This window comes from Gobio gobio (assembly GCF_949357685.1).
Source record: "Gobio gobio genome assembly, chromosome: 7".
Taxonomy (NCBI): domain Eukaryota; kingdom Metazoa; phylum Chordata; class Actinopteri; order Cypriniformes; family Gobionidae; genus Gobio; species Gobio gobio.
The window spans coordinates 23517047-23544388 of record NC_137103.1 but is presented as its reverse complement, the minus strand read 5'-3'; the positions used below and the strand labels follow the sequence as shown (position 1 = coordinate 23544388).

The 27342-nt window shown below is 36.9% G+C and overlaps 1 protein-coding gene across 1 annotated transcript in view; it reads right to left on the bottom strand.

Annotated features, from left to right (window-relative positions):
* Nucleotides 1-27030, bottom strand: part of st6gal2a (ST6 beta-galactosamide alpha-2,6-sialyltranferase 2a) — a 99875-nt gene extending 72845 nt beyond the window's left edge. The window contains exon 1 of the mRNA XM_079821024.1: nucleotides 26782-27030. The gene's annotated coding sequence lies outside the window, so the exon portion shown is untranslated. The remainder of the gene's footprint in view (nucleotides 1-26781) is intronic.
* Between the last annotated feature and the right edge of the window lie 312 nt (nucleotides 27031-27342).

Genomic DNA, 27342 nt, shown 5'->3' with positions numbered 1-27342 from the left:
AAACCTGTATGACTTTCTTAATTCTGAAGAATAAAATAAAAATACAAAAATTAATGCTGAATGGAAATGCCAAGATGTGCTTAAATTACAGTGGAAAAACATTTACAGAATAAATATAACGTGTATGAGAACTGCAGAGAATAACTAATAACTGTAAAATTGGATTAACCATTTGGTCAGTTTTATTGCTATTTTGAAATGCCTGAGCCAAAGTCTGTCATCAAAATCATTCGGTTTAAATGACGCCCCAGAAGTGTCTCACATGATTGAATTCCTAAACACCAGGCACCTGAACGCAAGAGAACGTGACATTGTTTACTGCATTTCATCCGTGTGCTCTGAGACAGAAAAAGCCACTGTGCGTTCCCTGATTGCAGCCATTCATTTTTATTACAGATATTTTAAATGCCAATTTCCTTGAAGGTGACGATTTATTTTTGTTCTTGTTTTATGTACAGGTGTAACAATATATCGTGTCACTATATAATAGGCAATATGCATTGTGGATAGTGACAATCTTTATTGTACAGAGTTTTAGTGTCAGTACTACATTAAACTATATAAATATATAATAATGCAATGGGGGAATATTTCTGGGTCCTGATAATGCCAAAACTAAAATAATTCAGTATTTTCAGCTTCAGAATTATGAATATTTGTATTCTGGTGTCATCATTGTCCTGTGCATTAGGTTACCAACACCAGGTCCAAGCCTATTCATTTCTACCCCTAATGTAATAAAACATTTAGCATTTTAAGTCAACAGTAGATTTTTTGTTAACCTTTTACCATATGTCTAGTATCGCAATAATATCGTATCGTAAGGTCAGTATCGTGATATTTATCGAATAGTGACATGAGGGTATCGTTACACCCCTAGTTTTGTGTGACATTCCAATTTTGCGCACAAGTTAAATACGCAACTTTGGATGGAAACAGCTATTGTTTAAAAAAAACATATACATTTTAAATCACTTTAAAATAATGATCAAAATAGAAAACTTATTTGAAACTGTAAAACATTCACAGTATTGGTGATTTTACTGTATTTTGATCAAATAAATGCAGCCCTGATGAGCATAAGAGATTTCTTATGGGGTGGATTAAATGTGTAATTCAACCATAACGACAGTTATTTGCAACAACTGATCAGGTAGTATATTTTACACATTTCTGTCACAGTTGCATAACCTTGATTTCCTCATATTCAAGATAAGGTCAAACCATGACCACAGACAGAGCCAGCAAAAAAAGCACTAGAGATATCAGCAGAACTTTGGTGGTAATAGCAGCGCAAATGATATGCAAAGATAAAAATGTGCAAATCAGACAGAATGCTCACATATTATTCAGATAGGGAATGTATTGTATAACTCGACAGCCCCTGGAACAAAGAACTTCCTGTCTCTTTTCATGCATCGTGCAATCAGTTTGTTGCTTAATGCAGCCTTTTGTCGGTGCTGTGTACCAAGTAAGGGGTGGCATTCATGCTACATTATGGAGTACAGATTGGCGAGTGTTCTCCTTTCAGTAATCGCCTCCAAATGTGCTAGGGCAGCGTCTGATAACGGAGCCAGACTTCCTGATGACTCGTTTAAAGTTTAATAGGTCTCATTCATGCTGCTGACCACACATACCGTGGTAAATATGATGGCACTGGCCACAAGAGACTAGTCAAATTAGCACAGACTGCAAACAGTCATAACCTCTTCATCTGATATGGGAACGAGTCTTTTTCCTGGAAACCCCGAGTATAGAAAGTCTGGTCCAAAAGCACTTCTGAATGAACACAGTAGTGTGACCAGACATCCCTGTTTTCTGGGGACAGTCCCGGTTTTTTAGTGCCCTGTCCCCAACTGGAGCGGTCCCCAAAAAGGGGACAAAAAGCCCAACCAACATCATAATAAACATAAAATTCTGTAGTGATTATTTTCACCAACAGAGGGGGCTGCAAATTACACTGATTACTTTGTCGCGTGCCGCTAATTTATCTATGTAGAACGTAACCTGGGCGGAGCAGAGCCAGGGCTCCAGACTAACTTTTTTCACTAGGAGCACAGTGGCCCCCAACTGAAAATTTTAGGGGCACAACCAGAAATTTTAGGGGCGCACACCGTAAATCAACATGCTAACCAAATCTACTAATTTCCACTGTATTACTAATAGGGATCGGTATCGTTAAGGTTTTAATGGTATTACTACTCTTGCCGATACTGCTTATCGATCCGGTACTTTAACAGTATTCTTATCGGTTCTTTTTATTATACTTTATTTTATTTTTTTATAAAAAAAAAAACATAATTAAGAACATAATTAATATGGCTTTATAATCTGAAAAGTAAAATATCTATAGCAAAAGAAACCGCAAAGTTTGAACAAAAAAATAAAACATCTATTTGTAAATGGACCAGTTGCAGGCATTCGGAAGGTCTGCTAACATTAATATTACAGTAAAGAACAAACCTACAAAGAAATCTGATAAAGTAATGAAATGTAAAATAACACTGCATAGTTTTCACTGTATAAATTGAAAGATCAATGCTTATAAAAACTAAAGTTATTAATTCAAGAGATGTGAATATTTTCTATTTGCCTTTTGTTCGTTTCGCATTAATGGCTCAATCGTCAGCAGGTTTATTAGATGCTGCCGCTTTAAGACCGATCGAATGTAGAAATAATATCATATTCTCCTATTTCGCCAAACTATTTACGCCCATTTAAGATATAAACTGTTAAAATAACTACTCTCCAATCCGGTCATTTTGACACCGGCTATTTGTTGTTTATTTGATGGTTTAGACGCGCACACGAAGCCTAAAATATTAAGTGCAAGTCGCAGCACACAAGCCGCCTTGAAGTTGGAAACAGCGTCTCTTGCGCGGATTATTGTGCATTTAAAGGTCCCATGGCATGAAATTTTCATTTTATGAGGTATTTCAACATTAATATGAGTTCCCCTAGCCTGAATATTGTCCCCAAGTGGATAGAAATGTTGATGGGTGTAAAACCGAGTTCTGCTCTCTGCCTTTGAGAAAATGACAGGCCAGATGAGCCAATCCTGAAGTCTCCTGGTTTGACGTCCAAGCAGGAACGGTTCCCTCCCTTTCCTCCGCCCAGAGAATCTGGCACGCCCATACAAACGCTATATTATTGTCCTCGGCTTGTGAACGAATGAACGCTGGCAGTTTCTCAGTGTTTGGATGTACAAATGAAAACATTCTTTTTTCAGAAAAACAGGAAAACAAGGGAAAACAAGAAGTCTTTTTTCAGTTCCTTCTGATCTGTGATCAGTGATTTCTTATGTGTAGCTTCTCTCTCCCGACAGAACGGTGTTTTCGTGTTTTCTATCTTGTGAGTCAGTGTTTTTGTACGTCCTCGTCGCGTCTATCTGTTCTTAAATGTGCATACAGTCGGGAGTTTCTGCTTAACATCGGCAGAGCCACATCTTTAGAGATAAACCTCATGCACGCCGAAGCTCGGCCTTCAACATCCCCGACCCCCAGTACTGCATCTGGCCCACAGCGGAGGCACCAAACGCGGCGTGAGATTAAGCAGAAGGGGGGTAAGCGTGAGGGTATCCGGCTAGGCTAGCCAGCTTTCCCCACAGTAAACTGGATTACATTCGATTACTGCTGTTGTGTCTTTGTTTGCGCTGACGCTTTTCATATGATTGGAACATATCTAGAAATACTGCTTTAATCAAACTTACTAACTCGTTCATCTCGCTGTAATGGTACATTGCATGTGTTACAAAGTTGGTAATAATGATGAAGACGGACTCGGCGTGACTGGAACTCGTGTTTATTCAGAACTCTCAGATACAAACACAATAAACTCGCGCTGACAGACAACGCTCTCACAACTCAGTAGTTACTATAAATAACTTTGTTAGCAATCACTCCGTCTCCGTGATGTCCGGTTCGCGAACGAATCATTCTTTTGAATCGGTTCTTTTTAGTGAACCGAACCAGTTCACCAAATCGGACTGAATCGTTCTAAACGGTTCGCGTCTCGAGTCAGCGCTGATCCATAATTTACTAAAGTTACTAACTTTCTGACATGAGTGACAGCCCCTCCGACTAGAAATAAACAAATAACCTGAAGTATATTCTAGTAACTACAACAGTTCACCCTGAACTGAGACATGCTGAGAGAACTGATGAGAAGTGAACTCAGGTCCATCCGTCTCTCTGGCAGCAGCTCGTGCGTCGTAGACCTCGTTAAACCACGCCCCCTCCACTCGTATCAAATGCAAAGATGTCAGCCAATCACAACAGTGGGCGTTTTTACTGAAGTCTCACAGCAGACACGCCTCTTGTAAAAGGGCCTTCAGCCACAGGGCAAACCGCAGTATAGACAAAATGCCTTTTATTTCTAAATTATGACATTTTATGATGTAAAAATCATACTAACAATATAAGTACACCTCAGGAAACACTATAAAATAATAGAAAAATGCCATGCCATGGGACCTTTAATAGCTCTTTATTATCAAACACATCCCGCAGTTTAGCAACAGTAGAGACTGCAGTTTACAACAATCACTGAATCTGACGTTTAGTTTAGGTTTAAGGAGAAATGACAGCGCAGCTGTGAAGGGAAGGATGAGCTCGACGGAACACGGCTATAGGAATAGTTTTACCTCATACCATCTTTTTATAATTCTTGGAAGCCAAAATCGAAAATAAAATTAGATTAATATCACAGCACATCCCTAAAGTTTAAGCAGACTAAACTTTTGTTTAGTTCTTGGCCATCGTCACTCAAGCTGACTGTGGTGTTGTGTTTGCTGGAGCTCCACGTGAGCTCGCTTTCTCGCTCTTCTGGATTGCGAATGGCAAAAATGCATCACGGACAAATGGTTTAATATTCTCTCATATCGAAACGGCTGGCAAAGATAGAATTTGCCAGACATAACGTCTATCAATTATAATTAGTAAGTGTATTTTCTTAATTGCTGCAGTACCGACAGCAGGCAAATTTACTGGTCGCACATGTGCGACTGGATGTAAAATTCAGTCGCACACTCTCAAATTTTAGTCGCAAAATGCGACCATTTAGTCGCACTCTGGAGCCCTGAGAGCGCTGTTATCAATAACAAACATCGTAACCCGTTTGAAGGTAGCCACATACTAACTACTCATGTTAAATCAAAGTAATATGGTTTGTACATCCCTGATTCTTGAGATAAGGGACAAAACATGTTTTAGATGTTAAAAAAATAACACTTCATTGTAAAAAAAAAAAAAGCATTTCTGTAGACAAAGGTCTCAGATAATGTACCAGGTAAGGGAACATGCTTATTTCTAAATATTTTTTTCTTAATAACTTAATTTGTGTCAACTCTGTCAGACACACTTAAAAGCATGCTAATTTAATTTAATCTATCCAAAAACAGTGTAAAATCTTACGCAATACTGGTGTTCAGTAAAAGAGCCAAGTCATAAAATACATTTGCTGTTGTTTTTTTTTTGTTTTTTCTCCCCTCACACTATTATGAACAACCCGGTTTCTTTATTTCTTAATCCTCCTCCCTCCTTTTAATATTAAACATATAAAATCACCAATGTTTTTAGGTAATTAAGACACAATATCATGTGGTTCCATTGATGTTTTAACATTTTTACACAATACATTGAAAAAAAGTTTAAGACACTTCTTTCAAAATTAATAAAAAACTTCACCTGACGCATGTAAAATAGTGATGGAGTTGACAAATACTGACGGTGGTGTCAAAGGTCCAGCTGGGGCCAAATATACAGTATATATAAATAGAATCATAAAAACAGCATTAGAATAATTCCCCATATGCAAAAAAACATTAAAGGGGTGATGAATTGAGAAATCAACTTACCCTTGAGCCTTTGATATATAAAAGTGAATTGTGATTTAAGAATATCCTGTAAGTTTCAGAGCTTAAAACATCCTTGGTAGTCAAAGAAAAGCTTTTATTGACACCAGGCCCAGCAAACGATCGATCTCAGAATGTGTCAACCATTGACGTCATAGAATGCAGAAACGCCGCCTCAACAGAAGAAGAACGCCTTTTTCTGTAGCCCCGCTCACCGACTGGTGGAGCTAAACGGATCGTGCTGCTGAGCAATAAACATACCGAAGATAGCAAGAAATTGCACTGTGCCTGGTTGTGGAAGAACACGGTTGCTGCATAAGCTTCCTTCGGATTCTAATATTGGAAGTGTGTGGTTGAACTTTATTTTTAATGAAGATCCAGCTTACGTGGGGAAGACATTGCACGCATGTTCATTTCACCGGATTCGTTTGTAAACAAGAGACTGGATTTGCAGACAGGATGAGATTACATGAACGAATGAAGTAACATACTAATGAGAGTAAAAAATGTTTTTAAATGTGATTGTATTTGGTCTGTAACAATGCAATACTATGTTACATCGTGCACATGTCTAACTAAACATAACTTACCATTGTCACAGGGCTCGCAAAGCCCAACGTCCCAGGTATGTGCGTTGTTCACTCTCTTGACTTGATATTTGAAGGAAACATACAATCACGGAAGTTTTTGCTGTCTGCAACGTACTTGGCGTGCGTGTGTGCGTGCACGCGTGTAATGCACGGTTTGCCCTTATATCCACCGATTGGGCGGGCTAAGTAATGCAAAATAACATTCATATTAATTGCGGGTGGATGAGAGATAAACCATTGTGTTTGTTTGATAATGACAAACAAACTATTTGCAGAAACTATTACACTGCGATGACAGAGTTGACATGTTGAGCTGTGACCACAAAGACATCAATATTGTTTGTTTAAAATATTTAAAAAAATCTATAACTTCCAGGACTATGTGTCCTACTGTGAGATCCACAATGAGCAGGAAAGAGTAAATGCTCCCCAGAGTTAAAGCTGCCTGACTCCGTCAGGATTTTTTATAATGCTGAATAAATCAGGCAAAGTTGACACAAAGTGAGGACAACTTTTATAGCATTTTTTTATTGTTAATATAAATCAATATTTACTTTTTGTATTGTTTGATATCTTAAAGATCTCCGCCTTTCAATGTAACCATTTTTTAATTTGATGCATTTTTACACTGTGTTTGGCAGTTTTATATTGGGACCTCTAAGGACAGGTTAAATTGCATATGTTTAGTATGATTATAAAATCATACTAAAATAAATGATTTAAAAATATAAGCAATGAATGTCCTGAGTAAACAAATTTCCTTTAGATGTAACTTTTTACATATTTTTAGTGTGTTGTTATTCTTACTTTTTAACATAAAAAGGGCTTTTGTGTTTGGGACACGTTTTGTCCCTTATCTCAAGAATCAGTGACATACAATATAACAGGCCTGAACAGAGTGAGGGAATGTTTTGTACACAATGTTAAACGTTTGCGAATGTTCTGCCATCATAACGCAGCATTTGCAACAATATAAAAAAATAAACAATTACACATGCAACAATTACATCTGCAGCAAGCACATACTTTGTGTTCAAAATGGCCCAAAAATTTTAAGGATAGATAAGATACATTTCCAAAAGTACAAACATAAAATAATATTTCAATAGTTAAAAAGGTAATATGTATTGTTATTATATACAGCCTATATTCACATAAAACCTAAAATAGTATTTACAGTCAGAAAGTGTTAAATATTTGTTAGTTTTATTCATCATACGTACCAGTTTGGTTTTATATTTGTAATATGGTTTTGTAAAGTCAATTATTAATTATGGTTATAATATAATACAGTTTTGATCGTTTGGTTTGGTATGTGCAATAGTTACTATTTAGTGAGTTTTGGTGAATTGTATTAAAACCAGTTAGGGTCAATTTGACTCAAACATTATCATTAATTATAAATAAAACCTGGTTCTTGGTATAAAATATGGTTATTCTTGTTCAATTGGGGGGGGGGGGGGGGGGGTTAAACATTGATATAGAAAAAAAAGCATTTCAAAACATTTTACTATTGTTAAAGAAAAAAAAAATTATCTTAATAAATGATCATTTACATTAGATCTGTATTTCAACTAAATATTTTGAATCAAACTATTTTACCCAGACCCAAAGAAAAAGCATTAACCCAGACATATAAAAATGGGTATTTCCAGGGACAGAGTGATGAAGTAAAAGTACACACCGAACTCTTCCCAGCAGTCATATCTGACAAATTATGCAGAGCTCTGAATCACGAAGACAACGCTCTATATCTGCTAACAGCGGGATGAACGCCTCTCAACAGATTCCTGGGAAACACAAAGGTCTTTGCACAGCACAGAGTGTCATCTAGAGAGCACACGACAAGTTCTAGGTGAAATATCTGCCCATTGTAATCAGGGAGGTTTAGAATACCTGGAAATATACGTCAGCAGTCCTATCTCAATGATCTCAAAGGGTGATTGGCACAGACACTATAAATAAAGCGCTTTTGATTACAAATAACCAACATCAAATCAAACAGGATAGCAATATAATTCTTCATGAAATTGACCGATGTGTAAGGAAAATTGCATAAGACTCCTTGTCACAGCGCATGTGTAAAAAATGCTTTAAAACAAACATCATCTCTGCAAGTGCATACAAGTGAACATGCATCATGATATCAGACCACATTGACAACTCCTTTTGAAGAAGCTGCTAACTGACTGCGCTGAGAGTTTGCTGGGCCACATTACGTGCAAAGATTACAGAGGTAAATGTGTCAACTGATTTTGCAATTGTGTGGCTATGTGCAACTGCTGCACATTTCTTGTAAACGCTATTGCACATGTACATGCACCAAAATAATCAGACGATGGCTCAAACGGACTGAAAAGCCTTCATGTGAACACCTAAATCTATCCCATTGAGCTTTTCAATTCAATTGGAAGGGGTTGGCAGAGACCTAAAATAATCCTATAAACAAGATTTTTTAAATTCTCACTGGGATTCAAAAATAAAGTGCCATGATGTGCATGTTTATACATTTTATGTCTTACAAATGTGAATGTGTTTATGTACGGCTCATGTGTTACAAACTGGTCACTGAGGAGAACGTATATTTACAGAATTTTAGCTGAAAAGCTCTGACGTGTCAGTTCTTTTAAAATTCTTATCGAAAAAAAAAAAAAAAAAAGGCTATTAAAATCGCAGTAGCTTTCTCCCATTCTGAATGCACCAACAGGGCGCCGGAATAATGCACATGTAAACGAATATGAGAATCAAATTGCAAAGTTTAGGGTGCATATAAACAGAATCTGAATTGGATTTATTCCGATTGATGAAAATAAGTTAATGTAAACATCTAAAAAAAAAAAGGAACGTTCCCTTTAAAAAAGTAGTAATAATAATAATAATAAACTTTTCGATTTAAACTGTAAAAGTATGTGCCTAACAAAACACCCTTGTGTTAAGCACAAAGTTTTACAGTTGAAATTAAAGGCTTTTACCAGAGAGAACACTGGATTCACTTGAATTGCAAAAATAGGCATTACCACTGCATTTATTGATATAAAACATTAATATAAAAGAAACACTTTTTCTCTTGGGGCCCCCCTTTTGTATAGAAAAAATATTTCCAAGCCTTGCCACGCCCCCCAGTTTGGGAGCCAGTGCCCTAGGGCTATTTTCCTGGTTGCATTAGATCGGTTGCGCCTGATGTAAGCCGACCGACAGGGTCGCCATTCAACAACGTCAACACCTCGTCTAGATTTCGGCATTGGTCCATACGGTCTTTCAGACAGCGTCATAGGAACTCCGTTAGGAACTAGCCACCAGGGTGGTCCCCCGAGAACAAAATGTCCTCCCCATTTACCCCATGGTTGCATTCGCACCACCAGTAGGAACTCTGAAGTGACGTAAGCAGTCACTTACGTCCTGCCGCTCTGGTTGATGTGCAGGACTTTTATTTTGACATCGCAGCTGACATTTTGGACTGCACGGAGAACACCAAACTGAGCATACAGCACTCCCATTCTCCATCTTCATTAGTTTACGATCTGTTTAACAGTCCTAAAACATCATTTGCAGTTCTACATTATTTGGGAGTAAATAGTATACTAAAAAGTATTATAGCGTTTGCCGTGTGATTGATGCCCAATGTCGCTAGGTGAACAGAAAAACAATCATGTTTCACTTGGTCGTGTTGGATTTCCTCTTTAGCGTGAAGGTTGAGAAGTGCCTGGACTTTGGCATCGGTCCATCTATCGCAGTTTTCCATGTTCATGGAGTACATAGGCTATAAATAGTGTGTATACACACCTTTTAAACAGGGTTCCTGCAGGTTTCACCAAGTCAAATTTAAGACTTTTTAAGACCTTTTTAAGACCACTGTGAATTAAATTTAAGACCTATATCACGCATTAAAAAAAACGTACAAAGAAAATGCAGAATTACAAAATTACTTGCAAAGCAAATTAATTAGTATTAGTAAAAAGTATTAGTAAACTTGCACTTCCTCATACCTCAATCTCAGGATTTCACTATAGATAATATTATCTATCTATCTCTATATCTATCTCTATATCTATCTTATATATCTCTATATATATATCTATATCTATATATATATATATATATATATATATATATATATATATATATATATATATATATATATATATATATATAATTTTTTTTTTTCTGAGGTCAAAATTACTGATTTTGTAGTGGTCATTTCCAGTTTTGTTGTTTTTTATCATAGGATGCCACATTTACCATATTAGATGCACAATAGTCGCACATGACAATAAAACAAACAAAATGCATGAATCTTGTTTGGTATACACGGGTTTCCTGTTTACAAACATTACAGGGTGCGTGCGCATCCTGGAGGCAGAAAGACAGATCGCTCAGCTGGTCCGCTACTGCAACAACCTTAAGTATTGAAGCTTTCCTTATTGTTTGTATATAACTGCTGACTCAATAAAACGTGATTTTAGTTGGATCTGTTTGTCTGTCTTTAATTTTGCAGTGTTGCTGTGATACATGTAATAACAAAAATAATTGTTTGGCAAACGCATGCTTCCCCCTAGGTATGTTAAACATCAGGCACCCAGCACTGGCTCTGTTGGTACAATTAAACACGCAGCAACTCCTTGGCATTTTGACTTACAGACACGCCGCTTGTAATACAGCAAATCGAACGAGGAGAAGCAGAGTTGGGAGAAAGAAAAACTATGTTAAAATCCCGAAAAGGATGTGGAATTTACCGGGATACGTTAAATAGGGAAGCCAGGGACCGGTATATGGACAAAATTGGAACTATTAACGGTTTGGATTCATATGAAATTTGCAGTTCACAAATGGATGGGTTCAGGAGCTGCAGACCATGAAGCCTATGTAACGTTAACCTTTTACCTTGAAGCATTCTGCACCGTTCTGTGTTCTCGGGTTGCACTACTTGCAAATAAACACTGAAAAATATCTGATTGTGTGACACTTCTTGCTTTTGCACATTATACGGTTATTGCGATTGTGTGACACTTCTTGCTTTTGCACATTATACGGTTATTGCGATTGTGTGACACTTCTTGCTTTTGCACATTATATTGATTTAAGTATATTTATTTTGAAGATTGTGGGTATGGATGCAACAGACACTTATGGCTGTATTTAATGCACATTTATTTTATTTCAACGCTAGGGCTCATGTTTGTCAGAGCACAACATACATACACAATCTTATAGAGGAATGTCATGTCTTCGTCCTTGCTTGGCAACACCATGTGAATCGGTACTTTATCTGACAAAATAGTGTACTTGTTGCGGACGGTTACAAATCACCCTTTCCACGTGAATTCGGAGGTGGACATTTTTTATTGTGCTCCCCACATCTCTTGCATCCAGCTGACAGCGTCCTTTTGTGAAAGCAGGGATCTTTACCTCGGCACACATAAGTCCCAAACTGTCCTTTATGTCAAAGCCGCGATCAGCCAACACCATATCCCCAGGTAACGGTTTGTCTTACAAGCGCGATCCAAGCGAGCCGACGACTCTTTGTTACCTCGGATACTTGGTCTCCGCGGTTGCGTCTCCAAGCAGGAAAGAGGTGGAAAGTTAATCCATTTTCGAACTTTTTCCCATGGCGATTATGTAATCTAGTGTTACACCCCACAATGCAGCAACGGTTTACCATGGTTTCCAATAATAACGCCAAATTAAGACTATGACTATGTCTATAAACAGTGCGCAGTAGTCCGAGTAGCAGCAAATGAGGCCATCAACATGGCCGCCACGCAAAGTAATGACGTCATACGCCCGAGCCCTATTACAAAAAAAGGCTGGTCCAGTTGTGTGCTATCTAGCTTTAATAACATTATCGCTAGGGTGGGAAATATGACCAAAATCTTACAAGCAATTGCTTAATAAGTAGAAAGTTCTTAAGTAAATGGTCATTAATAAAATAAGAACTTATTAACCAATTACAATAGGACAAATAAATACAACCTGAAGATATGGATACAAACAGTGCTTTAAGTTGAAGTACCGTTTTTTCCCTGTTGTTGTTTGACACAGACATGAGAAGGTATAAGCTATATTAGTATGCTTTCACTTTAAGAACTACAGTAATGTGAAGATCCAATACTGACACACATCCCAAACTTTTTTACTCAAGACATAACCGCCAATAAGAACATAGGGATATGAATGTGTGTATGATCGTTCAAGAGTAAGCCTAGAAATAGACACATTCGGTACACTCGCGCAAACTGACAGGCGGCAAACGCGTGCACAAAATCCACAGCCATTCTGTCGGTCTGTGTGTCTACCGAATTGAGTGCGTGGTTTACATCGCTTTTATTAACTCTTTTTAGTGCTATCGGACTTATCATACTTTTATTTGGTCATTATGCGTGATGGCAGGTGAGAAAGATTTACCTTCGCTGTCACGATCGCGTGAACTGGAAGAACTGGAGAACTGAAGCTGAAGAATAAAATCCGTTTGATGCGTCTGTGGTACAATCCGAAAGAGACCCGCGCCAATAACATGAAAGCTGATTGGCTGCAATATAAAATGCATGCTGGTCTCATTTGTAGTTGTAATACAGGGACCTATAGTAGGACTAGCGAAAGAAAGAACTACAACAGCCCGGAATAAAAAAAAAACACACAAAAGCGCTGCAGGAGAATTTCAATGAGCATTAGAGGTAGCGTTACATGGACGTAGGATAATTTAAGACCCGTTTAAAACTATTTAAGACCTAGAACTCAATACTTCAGAGAATTTAAGACTTTTTAAGGCCTACAATTTAGATTTTGAAATTTAAGACTTTTTAAGACCCCGCGGGAACCGTGTTAAAAATGGTGGGTACCGGTGATTCGCATGCGCTAGACCAATTAATGTACATTCACATCACCGGTAGTTCCTATTGTGCTGGTTTAGGTCCTACTCTGAAGATTTAGTCCCCACAAGGGACATTCCTAGAACTAAAATCGTTCCCAGTTCCAGCGATGTGAACACAGGAACTATGAAAACATTTCTCCGGCGTGAAATCCCCAACATTCTTCAAAGCGTGTATTAGTGTTCCACAGGTGATAAAAAAAAAAATAAGCCATGGTGACAAAATGGCTGCTGATAATTCAGCTTGGACATCACAGGCATATTTTATATTTTAAAATATAGTCAAATTATTCAACATGTAATTATATTCAACAATAAATATTGTAGTATAATTATTGGTAAATACAAAAAAAAAAAATAGTAATAGGCAAAATTAACTTTATTTTGCAGTGTCCTTGTTGCACGTTACATGTGCATGTAAATTAACATGTAAATGTATTTACTATAGTAATAACTATAAACTGTGCATAATTACATACAACTAACCTTAACCACATCCTAACCCTATAGTAAGTACATGTTTTTAATTATTACTCTGTACTCAAAGCTACACTATGTAACTTTTCCGTCCACTAGAGGTCGCCTGTTCAAAACAAAGGCGTAGTTTGAGGACGGCACGTTTGAGCGCAGAATCTCGGGACATGTGATCTTCACCTCACAGCCGGTGGGAAACAGTCAGGATAGGACTCGGGCAGAAATCATGTTCATGGATGCGATTATTAACATTACTGTAGTCTGAAGCAGAGCAGGACCAAGTGTTGTGGAGCTGAGCAAGGCCGCAGGAGCAATTGAAGAGCGGGACTTTTATTATGACACGGTTGCCGGCGCCACTTCCTCTTTTCCAGTCATGAGTTTGAGGTAACGCAACTCTGTTTATCGTATTAGATATTTCTGAGTGTGTTGAAAAGGAAGTTATGACGTTCGCTCGGCGGCTGCTATGACACTTGTTCACAATGCAGTGAGTAAGTGTTTCACTGAATAAAACCGGAAACCGATGGTGACGCAGATATGACGCAATCGACAGGCGACTCCCTCACACGCATAGCTCACACGTCCCGGTTCCTTGGTTAAAATAGCAATTTTCTCACGATTTACAAATAGTTGAAAACATTTGGGATATTCTAAGTACTCAACTGAACAAAATATATAACACTGGCCTAGTGGTTTCTGGATATTTTACTGCAAAAATCCTGCATAGTTCACCTTTAAATGTACACTGTAAAACTGACACCTTAAAATAAAGTGCAACTGCAACCCATTTCACAATATTATTGTTTTTACTGGGTTTTTGATGAAATGCAGCCCTGGTGGGCATAAGAGACTTCAAAAACATTTAAATTGTTTACACTTTATTGTACGATGTACTTACAATGTGTAATTATACATTTAAGGACTGGGTAATATTAGGTATAGAGTTAGTTGCATGTATTATGTATAATTTACTATAACTACAAGTACATGTGACATAAGGACACTGTAAAATAAAGTGTTACCAAACAATCTAAACTCCAAAGCAACAAGTCATTTATACCTTTTGCTTTATTGTGAAGAATTGTCAAGCAATAAGTTTACAACATCCAAACACTCATTGTGTTAATCACTGTAATAATCCATATACTCATACATACATACATACACACACACACACACACACACACACACACCACACACACACACACACACACACACGGGGTATGGTCCACATAGAGATCTGATCTCACCATCATAAAGTCCGCCGAGGATTACATAAAGAGACAGAATAACCAGAGACAGAAGAAATCCATAATTGTGGCATAATATCCAAGATGCATGTAATTAATACAATTAATAGCAAAAGGAGTATTTGGAAATGTAAACTGATATTTCCTACTGGCGCACTAAAGCAAAAGATTTAAATAACTTTTTTAGTGGTAAAAAGTACCAAGTATATTTTATTATTAACCCATTTAATATATAACCCATGAAATGTATGACTTGTTTGACCAAGTATGGGCCATACTAAACTTGGTCAAAGAAGTCATACATTTCATCTTTCATCTTGAAAGCCAAAAGATAAAGAGGAATTTAAACAAAAAAGAGGAAGTTAAACATCTGTCATAAAACTGATAAGATTATATCTTGAAATTATGTTCTGGTCTTCTGGACACGCTTCACTTCCACTACAAACGGTGTAGGTGTCGTGTCTTTGATCATAAAATTGCTATGTCAGCAGAGAAGTCATCTCTGCGCATAGTATTTTCTCCACTGCAGAATTAACAATTACCTGAACATGCCACCACAGTGACCTGCTCACACCCTGCTCAGGGCTTTACAAGCTTTCTGTTAGACTCAATTACACTTGCGTTGTGTACTTCTAATTGAAGTTCGTTCAATTTCATTGAGGTCCAAAGCCCACCCCAGATAAATTTACCCTCTTGGCGCTTGGAGGTCTGGCCCAGAACTTCATCTGAAATTACAGTCCTGTCTCCCCTGGGCCAGAGTCTGTGCGGTGTTACACAGCGGCTGCCCCTGACACCTGACAGCCCATTAGACCGCACCACAGAGAGCAGTGTAAAGCAGCGCTGCGCTGGGACACACAGGGCTGCGTGCGAGCCATCCATCCCTCAGTCACTTTAATGGAAGGCTCGGCAGCTTCATGCTCCACCAGCCACGGAAATAAGAAAATATGAACCGCACAAACCTAAGGAAAATTTGCAGGGATGTCAAAAGTACCAATACTTTGGAAGAAGAAAATTAAAATTAATTAAAATATTGATTCTAGTACTCCTTTAAATTAGAGCTGCACAATTCTGGATAAATTGAGAAATCAAAATTTTTGCTCACAATTCTCCCTTGATTCTAGACAGACAACTAAACAAAAATCACAAAACGGTTCTGACAAAATGTTCAATTCACCCTTCCCGCGGGAGTTTGATTGACAGGCAAGCTGACCAATCATAATCCGCCAAATCTGCCATTTTGTCCAAAGCAGCAGTCAGGAGAGTAAGTAGATAAATGTCGGAGGACTTGAATTTGAAAAGGTGTATAAATGACGTCTTTACACAGTTGAAACATTCTTTCTGATGTTCATTCATGTTCATTTTATGCTATAAATTAACTAGAAGGAAGAGATGATCGGTTCACAAGCAGCTTTAAAAGGAGTAAGTTTGTATGTATATGACTTTCTTTTTTCTGATGAACACAGTCAGAGTTACATTAATAAATATCCGGACGCTTCCAAGCTTTATAATGGCAGTGACTGGATCCATTGAGTTTGAAGAAGTGCATCCACCAATCATAAACGTACTCCACATGCCTCCAGGGGTTAAATAAAGGCCTTCTGAAGCGAATCGATGGAGTTTTGTAAAAAAAAAAAAAAACGATTATGCCGTTCTAGTGAACGTACACATATACATTTATCTGTTTTATATACAAACAATAAATCTTTTATCCCTGTACTTCTGTGATAATATGAATATTTACAACAGAAATAACGATACTGTGTGGTTTGTGAAGCCGTTTTATACTTCATGACACTGCTCTCTTTGTCAAAGGTTTAAATATACACAGGTCGAAAGTAACATTTAGGAATGAGATCGTGTGGATGATTGAATCAAGATCTTTTAACGATTAATCAAGCAGCTAAATCGGTTTTAACAAGTTGCACAAGAAATAGCATTACACATTAATGTCATTCTGCCAAGTAAAATATTTGAATGTGCTTAAAATAATTGCTCTTTTTGATCCACTTACCACTCACAATGTGAATATTATAGTAATACAATCAGGCCTCTCTCGCTCTCAAATTTCAAAAGAAACTGTTGTGCTTTAATCAGTAGTATTGAGAATCGTGGAATTTCACTGCCATGGAAATGTCAATGAAATCGTCTTTTTCATCTCTGATTTTTTATTTTATTTCATCTAATATTAAAGAAAAGTCTGTCAATGACAAGGACAAGATTTAAAAAAATTTCCTCAAGCCAATTTGGCTACTAAATTTAGCCAGCCATTTAGAACTTGATCTGAAACAAAAATATCAGCAATAAACCAGATTATCAAAATCCTTGCTTAAAGGACTAAATCTGATTAAATGTTTACCAAAAGGTTCTTTCTAGGCTGCAACGACCAATAAAAGTCGGTTATAATCGATAACCAACTTAGTCAAGGGCAACAATCAACTAATCAATCAATAACTAATTAATTGATCAAGCATAAACGGTTCTTTAGAGTAACGACAATGAATGAATAAAACCTTTATTGCCCCAAGGGGAATTTGTTTTACACTCAAGAGAGCCACATTGAACACTAGCACAGATAACAATAACTAACAATAAAGTAAAAACCACACCAAACTCCTACAACATTGTAGACAAAGAAGATACAGAAAACAAAACACAACGACGCAGCAATGGTGGTAAACATGCAATGATCAGTCCAGTAGCTAAAATAAATTAAATAACTAATCAATAGTGCACATTATAAAATGTCTATGTGCCTGTCTGATCTGTTCAATAACTGAATGCTCCTCGGCACAAATTATGTAAATGACAAGACATTTGCACTTCAGTGTGCATATGGGGAAAGTTACTCCCTAAAAAAAAGTAACTAGTTGTGTTACTTTTAAGTTGATGGAAGTAATGGGTCACATTACTTTCTCATCATGGACTTAAAAAAAAATCTATTTTGGCAAAAGTCCCTCCCTTTCACCCCAAAAGTGTGAAAAGTCTCAGGCTGAAGGAAATGCAAATTCACACCTGTAGAGTAGAGGACACAGCTTAAATCCTTCAGTGGTGCTGCCATTCTGAATTGCAGAAGAATAGCAAAAAACAAATGTGATGTTTATATAGTAATTTTTGCTTATTAGTATGGTTGAATTGGATCGAAGGTCAGCAGCAAAGACATTGGTTAATAAAGTGAGATTATAAATACATAGGGCCAGAGTTACTAAACGGAAATTAGTGTGAGAACGCAATTCCCAAAAAAAAAAAAAAAAAAACCCGCTGATGGGAGTGGAAAGTTCAGCATGTGATCTACTGGCGACGGGCAAATTAAAGAACACAGATACAGCCAGATCATTTCCATAATGACCAACACATTCTACAAAGAGCAGCACAAATTAACCGTAAAAAATGGTTCAAATATATTTTTAATTGACTAAAATCACCTTGCACGATTCATTAAATACTTTCCTCCCATAAATTTTGCATCTGAAAGGGAAACTCCTTAGATGCAATAAAGTCACCCGCAAAAATAACCCTGTCCACATCTTTTCAGCGCTAATTTTTCACTGCATGTCTTTAGTAAGTCATGACAGTACAGTAACAAGCTGTTAGTAAATCTGGGCAAAAATCTGTAAAAAAAAAAAAGAGATTGAATTTAAGTTGATTGGGACACTTTTTGCCATTGAGATGACAGGGTGTCCCAATCACCCTGAATTCAACCTATATAAAAAATAAATGCATGTCATTTAACATTTAAATATTGCAGGTTTGCATACTATTCAGAATTTGTGAATCGGAATCAGTTTTTGTGCAAGTGAGATAAGTAAATACATACTCACATTTAGTCTATAACTACAATATGCATCATGTTTACACACAACGCCTCTGCACTTTCTCCCGATTACTCTCAACATGGGGACATGGGAAATTGTCAATAAATAAGTGGGAAAACCGAGTAACTTGCATGACTTGGAAAAAAGTAACTTAAATATTTAAAAAGTAATGCATTACGTTACTTGAAAAAAATGGATCTGGTTATGTTACTCAAGTTGTGTGTAATGCAACACTGTACATATAGAATAAAAGATGCACTACATGATTGACAATAGGTGCATAGGACAATAGGAAAAATGATTAACAGTAGGTGCATGAAGCATGAATTTCACACCACAGTTCTAAACAGTACTTCAGTATACTCATAAACATGCAATGTTTTCAGGAACTCTGATTTTCAAAGATGCTGTATTTTATTTAGATATTGATACATCATGTTAAATATTTTTTTTCTCAAAATGTTAAAGTGAATGTTTCATCTGTTACAGTTTGACATTAGCAAAAAAATCCATGAACATGACAAAATATCGACCACATTTAAATAACATTTCTGGGAAAGTACAAAAAGTATGACTTAACAAAAAGTGAGACTGATATTGAAAACTGAAATTGGCATCATGCCAAATGTTATGCGACTTAGAGACTTTAGAGAATCAAGAATGGATTAAACCGTATTATGATTTAATACAGACGCAGAATACAGATAATCTGTAAAAGAACAGGTGGAGATGTTATAAAGCTCTTAAAAGATTGACAATCTCGCTTCTTGCATTAAGACCAGAGAGACTATATGACTCACTGCCGCACAACCGCACAGCTTTGAGTTCAAACACAGAGTACTTCATGAGATTTCCTCAAAGTGTGAGACTTGAATGAGACCGTCAACAAGTTCAATCACATTCAAATTTTTCATAATCATAATTCTTTTTTGTTTGAGCCCTTCGAAGTCTTTCTGCAGTGTTTATAACAGCAGGAGCTCTTTATTTTAAATCTGGGCTTTTAGATGCTCTCAGCTCTTGAAATTGTTGAGACATGTTCATATGAACATAATGCTTTATCAGCCGTGAGCAAACTCCAAAGGAAGCAAATGTTCAGATTCATGTACTTACAGCCCATTTTTCTCTGACTGTTCATCATGGAGGACTTCAGATGGCAGTGACTTGAAGGTTAAAGAGCCGAACGAACTTTGTAATGCAGAAAGCTCAAGTCTAATCCCAAGCATTGGTGACCCAGGAACTGAAGACTTACGGTGATCAAAATCTAGTCTGTTCTTATTGTGCCACTGAGCAATAAATTTAACCTCAGGGTGCTCCATGGGAATCAGCCCTTTAATTAGCATACTGTAAGTCAGTGTGGATGAATGGCCTAAATTAAACTAAATGAGCTTTAGTATTTTATGAGATAGAGTGTGACTAGGGCAACCATCTATACCACATTTCTGTTAGATGTTATAGCAGGGTTGTACAAACACAAATCTCATGGCAATTTGTAACCATTATACATTTTAGCATTCGTTTCCATACTATCAGCTTACCCCCAAGTGACCGGTACAGTATGTTTAGGGGTAGACCTAGATGCTTACTTTTTTCCAATAATAGTACTGTACGATTCATACGAAATTGCCACCTTGTAAAATTGTTGTTTTCCCGTGAGATCAATCTGGATGTACAAATTTAGAATTTTTGGCTAACACAATAAGATAGGACCAATTACACATTTTTGCCAGACAGACAGACATTTACGACAGACAGATATTTAGACGACAGACCGACATATTTAGATGACAGACATTTAGATGACAGTCAGACAGATATTTACGGTAGACAGATAGATATTTAGACGACAGACAGATAGCTATTTAAACGACAGACATATAGCTATTTAGACGACAGACAGAGACAGACAGATAGATAGACAGATGTTTAGACGACAGTCAGATATTTACAGTAGACACTGACAGGTAGATATTTAGACGACAGAGACAGACAGATATTTAGACGACAGACCGACATATTTAGATGACAGACAGACAGATATTTACAGTAGACAGATAGATATTTACTTTAGAAGCCAGTCAGACAGATATTTAGACGACAGTCAGACAGACAGAGATACGGCAGACAGATATTTAGACGACAGACAGATATATAGACGACAGACAGACATATTTAGACGACAGTCAGACAGATATTTACGGTAGACAGATAGATATTTAGATGACAGACAGAGACAGACAGACAGAGATACGGCAGACAGATATTTAGACGACAGACAGATATATAGACGACAGACAGACATATTTAGACGACAGTCAGACAGATATTTACGGTAGACAGATAGATATTTAGATGACAGACAGAGACAGACAGACAGAGATACGGCAGACAGATATTTAGACGACAGACAGATATATAGACGACAGACAGACATATTTAGACGACAGTCAGACAGATATTTACGGTAGACAGATAGATATTTAGATGACAGACAGACAGAGATACGGCAGACAGATATTTAGACGACAGACAGACATATTTAGACGACAGTCAGACAGATATTTACGGTAGACAGATAGATATTTAGATGACAGACAGAGACAGACAGACAGAGATACGGCAGACAGATATTTAGACGACAGACAGATATATAGACGACAGACAGACAGATATTTAGATGACAGACAGACAGATATTTAGACGACAGTCAGACAGATATTTACGGTAGACAGATAGATATTTAGATGACAGTCAGACAGATATTTAGAAGACAGGCAGACATTTAGACGACTGTTGAGCATAAGACTCAATTTTCATCAACTGAGCGGCCATACTCAAACTCAACAGACAAACACAAACATTGACGTTTCATTTATCAGAAGATCTAAGAGCATGATGACTGGTGATGACTGTGGCTGAAATGCTACATAAAATTGGGGAAGTCAGTTAGTACAGAATCATACAGTTGGATCTGATGCAGAGACAAGAGATATGCAACAAGGTATAAAAAATTAATTCAATAAAAACACCAATAGGTGAAATATTTAAATATGCATAATAATTTTAAATTGGTTCATGCGCATCTTTTATCCCGACTACATGCCTGTAGCTTATTTTGGACGTAATTATCGCAGCATTCTTTTTCGCACACAACACTGAAGAAACAAGAGAAAATGGTGTTTTGACTTTGGTCAGAGTTTCCCCTTCATGCAGAATTAATTTGCACTGAATATTTCAAAAACAAAGCACAAAGCAGACTATAGTTGTGTTTGAGAAATGTGTTGGCAAACTTTAAAGACACAAGCCTACCATTTGCGGTAGTTGCAAAGTTCTTTTATGAAGACAAAACACCATGAATCTCACAACCACAAATCTTAGAAGTCTTCATTTTAGCAACCTACCAACTTCACGTTGAGTGCTCGGGTGTTTTCTACCGTTCGCCGAGAGTTGAAGAATGTTCAACTTTAGGTAAAAAGCAGAGCTCATCACTGTCACTTTTTACCCAGCCGTCCAATCACAGTGGAGGAGGGGAGGGACAAATACAACACCGACCAATCGTCGCATTCTGCTTGCACAATGCCAATAGATGACAAGCAGCATAATAAATGGAACAAAATCATTTAAAAGGCAGAGCAAATACTTTTTTAATATAGAAACAGACTATCTGTGAAAGGAGATAATGCTCAACCACAAAAAAAAAAAAAACGCTTCACTGCCAAAATCGCTCTCCTTCGTTCATCTTTGAAACAAACTTAAGCAACATTTTTTTTAATGAAAACTTAGACATTTCTGTTCCTCCATTGAAAATCCATTACACCAAAACCAAAGCTGACTAAATCAATTGATTCATATTGATTATTGCAATGTATTTTCCTACTTTGTGATGCATAGTTTTGGATACTCTCAAAAATGATTAAAGAATATTAGAAATATCTTAATTTGTGTACCAAGATGAACAGACATTTACATTTTTACATTTTAAAATACCCAGCCAGTTGACAACATAACACTGTCATCAGTAGACAATGTGCATCAGACTGTGCATGAATACTAGTGTCACATACGCCTCAACAAATGCTAGCCTCACCACTGAATGGCAGGGCAAATTGTATTCAAATAGCCAACAAAACCTTTGGTCTTTAACACCGGAGATCTGGGATTTGGTTAACGTGCAATAACATCCATTGCGCTGTCTGTTCTGGGTCTGCCGTTTATGCCATCCTTCTGAAATGACCTTGTACTAGTTAAGTGATTTGATTGTTTGGAGGGTTAAGGTTACCGTGGCTGTTGTGCGGTAATTATATTTGCCTGATATTCTTTGTGTACATTGGGATGTAATGACTTATGACTGATTAAATCTGCAAATCAGTAGTGCTGAAGATCTTCACCCTGCTGCCTTTTATAATTACCTCAACCTGATTGCAGCTCCGCTGTTCTCTTTTTTTTCAATCGTGAAAAACACCCACACAACAAAGACTGCTACATTGCTTCAAAAAAAGAAAAGAAAATGCATGTCTGCTGCGTGACTTATACATTCTATGTGCAAAAATACACCTCATGGCCATTTAAAAGGCGGAAGAGATTAGAGGGAGAACAAAAACAGGATCAAACCGATAGAATTTGCATTCCCCACACTTTTATATTTGTGTATTTGAGTTGGAAATTTGTCTTTGGCTCAACCAACACATAAAATAACTAGACAGGCAATGTTAAAACAGACAGATTCATATTACATAAATATACAATTTGTGTTACGTTCATTTGATTTAAATATAAGCTATTACTAAAAAAAACCCAGCTATTACTACATTAACATATAGTACATTTAACTACCTTTACTACACTTTGTGTCAACTGGCCTGAAACTATTTTTTATTTATAAAATATGAATAATTAAATATAATTAATATAATATAAAAGTGTGGGAAATGAAAACTATTTAGCTATTAAGCTAAATGTAGCTAATCTGTTTGATTTTATTTATTTATTTTTATAAAATCGCCAATGTGTGAACGACTTTTAAAGAAAATGAGACCTTCGCCGATTTGGTAGGTTTCTGTCAGGAAAATCAAAAGGAATTGAAAAATTAAGTAAGTACATGCACATGACATTTCCTTAAATCCATCAAAATCAATTTTCTGAAAAAACATTTAATTAAACATAAATACAATTTCACATTTTAGTGCTGAGCCAGGGAAAATATTGGCAGTGCAAATTCTAAAATTATTTAGATCTTAGTCTTAGATCACAGGTTTTCAAACCCTGGAGACTTAAAAAAAAAAGGAAAAAAAAAAGTCACCATGATTATTAAAAGGAAAATGTATATGCGCATGCAACAAAGTTCAAGACTCAGGGAAGGAGGAGGCGGGAAACGGGAAGCATATCTTTAATAACAAAATAAACCATTTTTAAAAACAAGCGGAAGCACAACATGGCTTGACTGCATGTAAATGGTTGTATATGGGTCACATCAATTTAAAAAAGAAAAAAGGGTTGCTCTTAAAATAAGTCTGAAAACCACTAACCTAGTTGGCACTAACCACAAACAATAGGCTATAACACGGGACAAACGGATATTGAACATGTATAGAATCAAAGAACTCTGACCTGAAAACTATTAAAAGGCAACAGTGTTCTACTGACCCCACTTACAATCTATACAACATAAAACCCAAATGGACACTGCCATTGATCAGGAACTGCAAGATGCAGTGACGATCAATAAGCCACATGTGTGATATGGCCTGGTGGACAATACAGCCAGCATCATGTTTCATTTTAAAAATGAATTCCAACTGCAATCCTGTAGCATCAGTGTTTTCATATGCAGATCATACTGTCTCTCCTCTGAGAAATGGTGTTAAATAATGGCCTGATCTCTAGCTCCAAGATCCATATTAATGCAAGGGTGTTTTTATACCTGCGAAACCGGTATAAACTGCACTGATCAGCAACAACTAGCTTTAACAGAACCAACAAATATGGGTTTACTTTGAAACCATTTTCACTATTTTCAAAATGACAAAGAAATGGCAAGTAACACATTGAATTAAACATGAAATTTTAAAGCTGAAAGAATGAAATGGTAGTTTCGTGTAAAACAAACCCAAATAACCTTGGTTTTATTTACAACTTAACTTGCTTAGCCTATTTTGCATTTATTGATCTTTGCATTTTAGTAGCTACACTCTAAAGTTAACATTATGCATAACAAGTAATTGAGACTCTCCAGATTAACCAGATTTTCCATCCAACAGACCTTGAACAGATCACCTTGCACACAAATGTATGTGTGATTTAAAAAAAAAAATCAAAAGTATGATTTACAGGAACTAAATGGTTGTATACTACAAACAATTAGATCAATTCCATTTGAAATGTATTACTTTTAGTCTCTCATAGGTCTGGAATGTGTGCATGTTGGGGTGTTCTAGCACAATAGGCTTTGTGTCTGGTCTTGTTGTTGTTCTTCTACAGTTTAAAATTGCACCCATTTTCTCAAGACACTATTTCCCAGTATAGGCATTTTTCTATCTGCCACAAAATGTCCCATTGTTCTTGTGACTTCATCTGAATTGAGCCTGTCACACTGCTTGTTGTTCTTGTGATGCTGGAAAATCTCCCAGATTCACCCACTAAAGCACATCCACACACACAAACTTGGACACCTAAACTTGCGGAACCCAATTTATGTAATTATACAAAATGATGTATTAATAATAACTATAATACTTGTTTTCAATGCCAGGGGAAACACAAAAATCCTGCCTTGGCAACTAAATTAAATACAATGCATATTAAAATGACTAAAACTGAAATGAAAGCTAAATAGAAATATTTAAAACTAAAAGCACAAAATTAATAAGCAATCATTAAAATGAAAACTTATAATAAAAAAATATTGAAAAACACTATACACATGATCACAGTGAAATGGACTAATTGGCAAATAATAATAATTCACCTAATCAACAGAAATGAACTTGAAATGACTTGAGAAACAAAAAATCTGAGTAAATGTAGTTAACAAATATTTTAAAGCCACCATCAGTGCACTTACTGCTTACCAAGGATTCGTTAAAATAATAATCTCTTTAAATAAAATGTGACTAATAATAGCCAAACAAAGAATAAATGAGAAAATGCTTGATGAAATATTGACGCTTCTTTTTATTAATGTTTAATATACAATACATATAGCATTGGTGTTGAGTCCATAAGCCGTTCACCAAGAAACCATGTAAACATCAAGTTCTATTGTACTAAGAAACAACTAACACACTGCATCATTTCAGAAGACACTGCCGTTAAGATATGACAATCCTCACAACTGGTTTTACTGTTTTTTTGAGGATATGTTAAATACAAGGACACCATGCATACATGCAATAGACCTAACAAGACTAAAATCTGGAAGTCAGTCAATTAATTTAAAACTTCCATCCCTAGAATCCCTACCACCCAACTAGCACATGATCTCCCAAGCCTGCTCATCAGGCAGATGAAGTGTTCTTGCATGTCTTGTAGATACCATCAGACTGCACTTCAGGGCTGCCTTAAGGTATCTCATTGAACTTCAGCAAGCATAACAAATGACGAGCCAGTGAACACGGAGGGGCAAGGTTGTGGAGCACATTGATCTCAACACTGCGTGTGTTTTGAACGCCAGCACAGGGTTTACAAGCAAAAGCACTCAGATGTTGTGCAGCCATCACTGCAGAACTGCACAACTGGATCACGCGCTCGAATCATTTCATGTCGCGTCCGTCTCTTACATTGTGTCCACAGAGCAACGTGGAGTAAATGACGGTTAGCGTGAATGTAGCTCAATGAAAAAGAAAAATACGCACATCCTCGTAATATACTTATCCCCGCATTTTAAGGCTTATTAAATCTTGCATTCACAAAACGCTGCTATTATAACAGGCACGAGCGCGCGGCTTACCTGGGAAATCAGCCTGCGTTCATTGTTCTGTTAAGAGGGTAATATTCCTCTAGATCCCTTCCCGACGTCGCTATTGTTTGCGTCCTTTGATAATGAGAGAGCTGGAGACGTCCTACTGGATCGGTGGTGATGCTACAACGGTAGCGGACGACCGTGTAGTGTCGGTGTCTTTGATTTCTCCGGCTCTCGGTGTTTTATCAAATGGGTTTAGTGTGTAGGGGGCGGAGCCTGCTCACAGAGCGCTTGATTGATGGGTAGAGGCGCTCTAACCATCTCAGTCGCTCTATTGGATTAGCTAGCTTTCATTGTGAATATCGTAAAAAGATAAATAAACGTGTACAGTGGCATATTGTGTTTTGTCCAGTAGCTACTATTTTAAATATCTCATGCAAGAGGAGCCCCATGACGTGCAACGAACTATTTTTAAGAAGTTCATACTTCTCCCTGGGAAGTTTCATTTTACATAAAGCTAAGGCAATGTGTATTTATCCCTCCCCTGAGGTTTTTTTGTTTGTTTGTTTGTTTGTTTGTTTGTTTGTTTGTTGTTTTTATTTAGTTTTT